This window comes from Gymnoscopelus microlampas (assembly GCF_963454915.1).
Source record: "Gymnoscopelus microlampas genome assembly, chromosome: 13".
In the NCBI taxonomy this organism is placed as follows: domain Eukaryota; kingdom Metazoa; phylum Chordata; class Actinopteri; order Myctophiformes; family Myctophidae; genus Gymnoscopelus; species Gymnoscopelus microlampas.
In genome coordinates this window covers 34745429-34755887 of record NC_139950.1, presented here as the reverse complement: position 1 = coordinate 34755887, position 10459 = coordinate 34745429, and the positions used below count along the sequence as shown (strand labels likewise).

Sequence of the window (10459 nt, the reverse complement as noted above, 5' to 3'; positions counted from 1 at the left end):
AGAAAGATGGGGAAAGTCCTGGAGAGTGTGTGCTCATGCTCGCTTTTGCATGTGCGCGTGCATAGTCTGAGCTAAAAGATGGCTAATAACATGTAGTGGAAAATCGGATCAGGATTACAAAAAGAGCACCCTTTAAAAACATCTCACTCTTCTGTTGAGGAGGATACTGAACACTCTTAGTGGAGATCTGAGACTGTGAGGTGTACAATGTAATTATTTAGCCAAACAACAATAGCATAGGTAAGTTAATCCACCTCTGGAGTCCCACGGCGGCCTAGTTCCCTTTCAAAGTTCAGGCTTGGAACCTCCGCGGGAGGAAGGCCCTGCAAACAACCCACAGCTAAATCTGAGAGGCGTACATTAACAGCCAAATCAAACAGCCCTCGTAACCCAAACGAGGCATGCCAGGGAAAACCACAAAACCACGAAACGTATCATACTATCATTTACAAGATATGGCTAGAATAAGCTTGACAGTGAAATACGAGAAGCAGATTGTGCCGTGTTACCTGAGGCGAATTTAAACATGTTTTTTTCCCCAAACGCAAGGAGAGAAAAAAAAACTGAAAGATTTAATGTTTGGATTTTTATTCTTTTTGTGTCTGTATTTTTCAAGCTCTTTTGTTTGCACTCTACTTGACGTTTCCTCTCCCTCTGAAAAAACTGTGCGAGTGTGACTCATTCTTTTTGGCAGGGGGGGCTGCGTTCTCACATTGCCAAACTGGGGAGGGGGGAATTAGACATCACATCGTATTCACATAGGAAAAGCACATTTACATGAGTGACTCTTTTTATCGCTTTGTTTTTGCATTCGAAAAGATCACTCCTATTTCTATTGTCACAATCCAAAAAAGCTTTTAAGTTGCAACAACATCTGTAATCCATTTTGTGGCTGGGGGTTGGGAGGGGGGGGTCTGCCAGAGTCTCTCATACCCTGACGGAGGCTCATCCAGATTGTGATTAGTGTTGGCAATGACACCTAAGTGCAGTATCAATGTTAAAGTCTGTTGCAGTTCCCCTTGAGGGATGTCATAACACAATACCTCCGCGGACCTCGCCGGAATAACATTCTCGACAAGCTCTGGAGCAGTCGTACCCAGCGGGGGGTCAGATTGTGTTTGTGGGGGTCATTTAATCATTAGCCGGAGTGCTGGCATTGGCCTGTTTAGTACTTTCTTGGCACGTGAACAATGGTGGCCGTTGTGCGGCAGACAGAATACCTTGAGTCGGCAGGACATTTTGCACACAAGCATTGCATGGTTTCCATCAGAGAGGCTACGAGCCAAAATATCTCCAACACCTAATGTAAAACATCCCCATTGATGTTGTTTCTGTTGCCTGCGCCCTTTGTTATTAACCACAAACTGGCACTACAAAAGTAACTCCGTAGAGCTATTTTTTTCCCCTTTTAGTGAGTGTAATGTTTGGTCTAAAGTGGAATTGGTCTGTGTTTGGACAGGGAGGGTTCTGCCTCTGCTCCCATTTCCTATGAGCCAGGTTCTGGTTGTGGCTGGCTGGGTGTGGCCCGCAGGAGGCTGCCAAACTCTCCACAGCGGTGCCAATCCTGGGTGAAACTGCAGACGAAAGAGAGAGAGAGATGGAGACAGGAAGAGATGCACACACAGATAAGCTGAGAGAGAGAGACACAAAAGACACAGATGCCCAATTCATACATGGGTGCGCAGTGGTGTCGTGCATTGATAATAGCTGATGTACAAGAGTTTGTAGATCTGCTATTCTCGTATAAATCAGGCTACAGATGCAGACAAAGGAAGGCCCATGGACACAAGGGAAGAACTGCAGTGCTGGCCAGAGTTGTTGGAGCAGCTGTAACATACAGTAGATCATCCAAGGGGCTAAATCAGTTTGCTTATGCCTCTCTGTAGCTGGGCTGTGGGGGTCCCATAGGTACTGCTGTGGGACCAGCTGTGCTGTGATGGGGGTGGAGGGGTGGGATGGTGGAAACCTCATCTGAGAACTCATCTGCTGTGCCATAATGGAAGACCTTTCCAGGGGTTTTGGTGCGGGGGGGGGTACACTATGGGAGTCGGCAGTCAATGAGATTGGCTGTCCTACAAACATACTTATACTCTGTGTGTGCGTAGGCGCGCGCGTGTGTGTCTATGATCTAAGCAGGTCTGGCTCTAGACAAAATGTGCACACGTGCGTGTGCACTCACACGCACACACACACACACACACACACACACACACACACACACACACACACACACACACACACACACACACACACACACACGCACGAGTGTGCACATTTGTCTAGAGCCAGACCTGCTTAGATCATGTAAACATCCACTCCATCTCATTTTCATGAACACACAAGTGCATTAGTTCATGTTGGCCATCTTCACATTTTTGTTTTGTTTTGTCTGTCTGGCTGAGAGACTTGGGAGAAGAGACAGTAATTGGTATAGAAAACCAATACGCTTCCTTCACTCTGGCAGCCAGGTATTTGTGCTGCTTTAAAGGCCTCGTTAGCAGCTAATTAGCAACCGATTCATCATGTATTTAGCTTAGCCTCATGTTATGCCTTATTAGGCTTGTTAAAGGCTATTAGCCACCAGGAAATAATTAATCAACAGCATGTTGACCTAGTTCCTACAAGTGACTCATGCGCGCTGCACACACACACACACACACACACACACACACACACACACACACACACACACACACACACACACACAGTGTGTACATGTATGTACTGGAAAAGAAACCAGACTTTCACCACCACAAACAGTGAAAGGTTCATGATGATACTGTTACCGTCACTATCATCGAGCAGAAGTAGAAGTGACAATGTTTGTATCCACAATCTAAATGAGATAGATTTGGGATGTCTTCCCTCACCCACCCACACAGAAGAAATGATAGACCACTACAGGCACATGCCTCACAAGATCATCATAAAGAGACAAGAAAACTAAACACTGGCATTATTTGATTATTGGAGAAAAAATACAGACAGACACCCTGAATTATTTTTGCCCTAATCTTCATACTGTATGATAATGGGAACGGGAGACTTATATGGAATTTATTATAACAAATTATATACGCTTTATTTATACAGGATGGAAGAAAGATAGGAAATTGAGGGCAGAGAGGGGTAAGAACATGCAACACACAGGTCAAGATTTCTCTCTCTCCCCCCTCTCTCAAATTAATACCCTTCCATTGGCGATGGGTTGACGTCTCTGAGGAGACAAAACCGAGGAAGAGGGCTCAATGTGCTTCTCTTTTCCTGCATGTATGTTTCTTCTCCTATTTTTCCTGTCTGTGTTTAAGCATATCGTTGCTGTTGGGTGGAAACCAAAGATGTCCAAAGATTTGACTTTTCAGGATTTAAATAAGAAATTGCCAATCTGCAAGCTCAAAACGCATCGCACCGTGTCACGTTTTCAGCTTGTAGATGGGCTATTTTTGATGCTTTTGTGAGACACTGTAGTATGACGAAGGAGGGCATTAATTTACAAAAAAACACAAAAAGTTAAAATAAGGAGATAAGAGGTCTCTGCCCTACAGCAACGATATGCATGTCTGTTTATGTAGTATGTACACACCAACACACGCTTGTCTGCCTGTGTTTGTTTGTTTGTCTACCTGAATGTTGTCCTTGTATGAGTGTGAGAGAGTCTTGAAAGTGTTTCCTTTCTCAGCCAGTGTTCGCTGCAATACTGAACTCAGCAGGAGTGTGAGGAAGTGAGGGAGGAAGTTTGAAAAATAAAAACCGTGCAGTAGAGCCTGAGTGATGCCATATTTTTGGGTCCAGTGCAATCCTGATTGTGGAGAGTACACGGCCACGGATTACTGATGTTTTGACTGATATTTCGTCAAAAATATTTTCTATTCAATTTGAAAAACCTTTTGAGAACATTTTAACGTATATGCAAACAAGTAAAAATGAACTCAAATAACTTTTTGATAGATAAAATAGTAGGCAGGTTTTGTCATTTCAAATTGCTTTTATTTGTATTTATTTTGTTATCAATGCAGATATTTGTTTATTTGTTTATTTAAACCCCATTAGCTGACGCCTTAACGTCAGCTAGTCTTCCTGGGGTCCAAGACATTCAAATACATTAACAAAAATATATAAAATATCTCAGTGTATTACAAAGAAATACTAAAAACAGCAAAAATAAATAAATACATTTTACAAAAGTCGAGTATCACATAAAAAGACATACCAACAGGGATAAGACAGATTTAAAAAGTAGCACTATGAATCTGGTATGTAAGAAAATATGTTATTGTATGTTTTGAGTGTACAGTAGATGAAGTCGAAGTTTCATTTTAAAATAGGCCTTTTCTCTTTCTTTTTCTCTGCCAAAGATATATTATTGGCCAAACCAATACAGTATACGGGTGGGGCTCTACTGTGGAGCCACAGGTGTGTTTGGCTAACAGCCCCCTGCTCCATGTACACTTCTACATGAGAAGAATACCTCCTTTCAGCACGTGGTGTTATGTTGAACAGAGCGATGGAGGTCATTTCAACACCCTGGTCCTGTTCATCACTTTTTCATGATATTTATTTTAGTAAATAGAACAGATTGAGCGGGAAATGGAGTTGGAGCAGTTTCTCCCACACAGTGGGACAATACAGAGTATTTATCTCTATTTTAGTTAGAAATAAGAAAAATGTCAAAAGAAATTCAAAATAACTCAAAGAAATTCCTAAGAGGTAAATAGAAAACTGTATTTTTAAGAAGTAGTGAAAATAGCTGATCTACACGCTCACAACGTGTGGCGATGCTACACGTTGTGAGCGTGTAGATCGGCTATTTTCACTAGTTCGGGTCCTAGCAGTTTCTCTTTTTGGTCTCGAGCTAAAATGTTTGGGAACCACTGTGCTAGAGGACAACTTGTGTGTTTGGATCGAAAACCCTAAGAATGCCGTACCACTCTCGGTTCGCTGAGCCTTCCCCTCTCTCTTATTCATTTCAGCGTTGTTTGGAGAGGTGACTCAGTAGCAGACACTGTATGACACACACTGAGCCCTCTTCCTCGGTTTTGTCTCCTCAGAGACGTCAACCCATCGCCAATGGAAGGGTATTAATTTGAGAGAGAAATCTTGACCGTGGGGAAAGTGCGGTGACCACATAATTCCCGGTTTGATTCCGCCATGAGACCTGTGTGTTGCATGTTCTTACCCCTCTCTGCCCTCAATTTCCTATCTTTCTTCTATCCTGTATAAATAAAGCGTATATAATTTGTTATAATAAATTCCATATAAGTCTCCCGTTCCCATTATCATACAGTATGAAGATTAGGGCAAAAATAATTCAGGGTGTCTGTCTGTCTGCTTAGTTTTTCTCCAATAATCAAATAATACTCTAACCAGTGTTTAGTTTTCTTGTCTCTTTATGATGATCTTGTGAGGCATGTGCCTGTAGTGGAGGTCTATCATTTCTTCTGTGTGGGTGGGTGAGGGGAGACAGCCCAAATCTGTCTCATTTAGATTGTGGATACAAACATTGTCACTTCTACTTCTGCTCGATTGATAGTGACGGTAACAGTATCATCATGAACCTTTCACTGTTTGTGGTGGTGAAAGTCTGGTTTCTTTTCCAAATCTTAACCATAGTGGCATCCGGTCTAGACTGCCTAATCTGGTCATTCACACGCACGCACGCATGCACGCACGCACACACGCGCGCAGGCAGGCAGGCAGGCAGGCACACCGAGCGTTTCTGAATCCGCTGATACTCTCTAGACCAGGGGTCTTCAACAGGGGGTCTGGGACCCCTAGAGGGTCCTCAGAGATACTGCAGGGGAGCCACCAAATCTTTGCGTGATAGGGAAATTATATTATATTTATTTTTACATTAATGACTTGAACCCTCGCATATTCTGGGGGGGACTTTATTTTCGGCGAAGAGGATTGGTGTATTGTAGAGGGGAAAAAAGAGCAAACCAAGTACCGAGCCAAAAGGTCTAGTTTACAAAGTATTAAGGGTTTAAGTCGTTAAATGTCTGAAAACACACATTTAACATCCAATGTAGTGGGGGAGGGGGTCCCTGCTTCATCTCTCTCTTAGCTAAGGGGTCCTTGGCCTGAAAAACGTTGAAGACCCCTGCTCTAGACCAGATAATAACAACCTGTCAAAAAAAAAAATACCAGTCTACTCCCAGAAGGTATGAGTAAATGCCACTAAATGCAAAACCATTTTGGATGATCACTTTTTTCCCTCATGTTGTCGAGAGGCTTTTTCATCTTGATCCAGGCTGACAGTGTCCCCATCTGCAGGGCATCAAGTGGTCACTCAGTGGTATGATGAGCTTGGAAAGGAATGATCCATGTCTCACGATGACACATGGCCGAGGACCCATTCAGTGGAACTCAAGTGAATTAGACCCCCAAAGCTTAGTTTTCCTCCATCGCACGAGGGCGTCACTTGCCCAAAAAGAACAGATCTACAAGCTTAGCTTGGCTTAAAGGGATAGTTCACCCCCAAAATGCCTTTTTTCTATCGATTACACACCCCATGGAGACTTGAATTCATGGAGATTTTTTTGTTTTTGTCGCATTCCTAAGCCAATAATTTGATGACCGGCGGTGGCTCCGGTAGGAGACTCAAAGTGTCAAATTTGAGTCTCCTACCGGATACATTAGCATCTTTCCGCCGGTCATCAAATTATTGGCTCAGGAATGCGAGAAAAACAAAAAAAATCTCCACGAATGCAAGGCTTCATGGGGTGTGTAATTGATAGAAAACGTTTTTTTGGGGGTCAACTACTCCTTTAACCGTAACGTTGATGATGGATCATGGAAATGCACCTGATACAGTGCTCTCTCCACTGTGTGCGTGGATTCAGCAGCTTTCTCCATTTAGTTGTATTTTTGTTCCATTATACTGTACATGTCAAGATGTTGTTTGAGGCTGAAAGAGATACGGCAATGGTTGAGAGTTATTTTGTTGGAAATGTTCTAACGTGGTGAGGGATTCTGCACAGCAGCAGCAACAGTAGCGCGTTCCCTCTTATAAGTCCATCGTCACCTTTTTCCATGTGGATATTGCCGCAGTCAGTATTGCATCAGTGGTCGGTGGTTAATTTTCCTCCCCCAAAGCTCACGTTGCGAGCTTGTAGATCTCCGGCTACTTCGGCTATTTTCGGATATCCGAAGTATAAAATAAGGGCTTAACCCATTAAGATCGGGAAAGCATCTGTGTCATTTTCAGATTTTTAGCTGTTGGCTATTCAAAAATTGCAGATATACAAGCTCACAGCGCGTCACTTCGTGCCGCGCTGCGAGCTTGTACATCTGCTATTTTTTTGGGGGGAAAATTGTAATCGTGAAAGTGTTTGAACTACTGATTTAGAAGTCGTTTGTAGAATCGGCCTCGGGTCTTAATGGGTTAAGTTGTTAAATGTGATTAACAGCTACACGCTTCTCCTTTTTTATCTCACAGAGGTAATTGAAGGATAACAGTCTGGCATTGCTTTTTTGATGGCATGTTGTCTAGTAGTGTACTATACTGTCGTTGCTGTCTGAAGTGTGTGTGTGTGTGTGTGTGTGTGTGTGTGTGTGTGTGTGTGTGTGTGTGTGTGTGTGTGTGTGTGTGTGTGTGTGTGTGTGTGTGTGTTGGGGGTGGGGGTGGGGGGGGGGGCAGTAAGAGAGAGGGAAGGCGAGAAACAGTGAGAAAGCGAATGGAGGAGTGTGGGAAGGGGCAGAGCCTGGATGTCCTCTCCAGTAGCACAGATGCCACTAAATAAAATATTTCATAATCCTGCCCAAATCCTCTAATCACCATGACAACAGGCTGCAGGGAGCCAGGGAGTGGTGGTGTGCAGAATGCCCCCCCACTCCACCTCTCTCTCTCTCTCTCTCTCTCTCTCTCTCTCTCTCTCTCTCTCTCTCTCTCTCTCTCTCTCTCTCTCCCTCCCTCCCTCTTCCCTTTTTCTCTTCCCTCTATTTGTTTTCTCTTCACTTTAGTTTTTTTGTGCTGTCTAGAATGTCCCAATATTAGAGCATCCTTTTAGGGCTGAAACTGTCCATTGTTTTCTTAGCGATTACTCTATCGATTACTTGTATTTGTTATGGAATAATTGAGGAGCAAGTTTTTTTAAACATTTAATTCTATATATCAACATAACGAATTAACGATTAACCACTTGAGCACTATTTCATACTTTGTTGCGCAATGATGTTGTGCAAAAAAAAGAAAGAAAACAAGCAAGGTCTTTTTTGAAACTTTTTGCCTATAATGACATGCCCAAAATAGGGATTGATTATTTTATAAAATGATCAATTATCCAAGAAAGGTTTTTTATAATTGACATGGGTCAAAGTAGGAAATTAGTCCATTGGTATTAATCAGTCAATCTGTCAACCGGTCAGTCGAACACTGCAATGTAGGAGTGCAACAGATCATTTAGATAATCCATTTAACAAATAATAAATATATAGAGAGATTTTAATAAAATAATTGATTTTCTTCATTCCTTTTTTATACAGTAGAAAAATTGCAGATCTACAAGCTTGATCAACAAAAGCTGAGCTTATAGATCCGCTATTTTCCCTATTTTAGCACGACACCTATTAAGTATAAAAGTGGTTAATCAGCTAATCGATTTACTCGCTTATGAAAAATGAATTAGAATTTGTTTTTGCGTCGATTCGTTGATGTGTAAACATTTTAAAGAAATAACCCCCCCCCCACACACACACACACACACACTAAATGCTCCTCTAGATTGCTTTATTAATCGGCAAAGTAATAGATAGAAGATAGAATAAGAAAATGATCAATAGATGCAGCTCTACTGCAGTGTAAATGTATTCGGACAGTATTTCCTGAAGCCTTTGAGGCTGTTTGTCCCTAAAGGGCTACGGTAATGATGTCACCATCCTGTCAGAGATTTAAGTAGAAGAGACGGACAGGACAGAAAGGCAGGAAACCCTGGAGGCATATCGTTGCTGTCGGATGGAAAACTCGTATGTCCAAAAACCCCACTTTTCAGGAAATGGAAAAAAAGAACCTGTGTTCCAATGGATCCAATGTAGTTATTATTTAGTCACAAGCTCTTGTTAATACTTTTCAATGATTCAATATTTATAGTACCCAGTCCCAGACAGACTTTATTTATTTTTTTACTTTTTTCAAATATTTTTTTCTTCCTTTAATTGATAGTGAACAGTGAAGATGGACAGAAACAGACAGGGAAAGAGAGATGGGGAGAGACATGCAGTAAAGATCGTCGGGAACGGGACTCGAACCCGCGATGGACTGTCAGGCTACATTAGAGCCTAAGTGGGGCCCGGGTCTACCCAGATGGACTTAACCTCTTTATGTGTTTTTCTTTATTTGTTTTATTGTTTTAAACAGCAAAAAAAAAGCAGATCTAGTGTGACAAAGAAGGCCATTAATTTACGGGAACAAAAATATAATATGGAGATACAAGGTTTCTGCCTTACGGCGATGATATACTTGGCTGGGCAGGGGAAACCTTGTCACAACCAGGACTTTGGCAATGCATTATTAAAGGACTACTGGAGCTATGGGGGGTTAGGTGATGTACAAGCACACATTTGCCATTTGTTTTTACTTGCTAATGAATAGCAGTAATAATAATGCTCTGACATAGCAACTTCACATGCACGAGCGCCGAGCACACACACACACACACACACACACACACACACACACACACACACACACACACACACACACACACACACACACACTTTAGCCTGACGGCTCCTGCATGGTGATAGGATAATGGAGGCGATGACCTCATGGGGTTATAAGACCTGTTGCCTGGTAACAGAGTGGGGAACAGTGATGAGACACTAGAGAGGGCTACACTAGTCACATCACCATGGGTGTCTGTGGGTGGCTTTGTGTCAGCATGCTTCTCGCTGTGTGTGTGTGTGTGTGTGTGTGTGTGTGTGTGTGTGTGTGTGTGTGTGTGTGTGTGTGTGTGTGTGTGTGTGTGTGTGTGTGTGTGTGTGTGTGTGTGTGTGTGTGTGTGTGTGTGTGTGTGTGTGTGTGTGTGTGTGTGCGTGCGTGCGTGCACAAATATGTGCTTGCTATTGACCAGTGTTGACAGGTGAGGGAGATGATCACAGTGGATGAAAGTAGAAAGCAGGTCATTCCAGTTTGAGTCAGGGTATTGATTCTATTGAGCAGTGTGTGTGTGTGTGTGTGTGTGTTCAAGCATTCATGTGAGTGTGCATTCATATAAACACTTCTCATTTTGTATGTTCTTACCTATACCGTACGTTCCATTGCCCACTGGAATGCGTGCGCCCGAAGCATATAATTAACCTCTCTCTCTCTCTCTTTCTCTCTGTCTCCTGCCTTCTCCTTCTGTCCTCTCTCCGACTACATTTCTTTGTCTCTTTCTCTACCCTCATCCCTCCACTGGTACTCTTGTTCTCCCTTTCATCCTCTATGGTCCTTCTCTTTCGCTTTCTATCTCTCTCTGCC

The 10459-nt window shown here is 42.7% G+C and overlaps 1 protein-coding gene across 3 annotated transcripts in view; it reads left to right on the top strand.

Annotated features, from left to right (window-relative positions):
• Positions 1-10459, top strand: part of LOC311058280 (C-terminal-binding protein 2) — a 90195-nt gene that overhangs the window by 64517 nt on the left and 15219 nt on the right. The gene's annotated exons all lie outside the window — the stretch shown is intronic.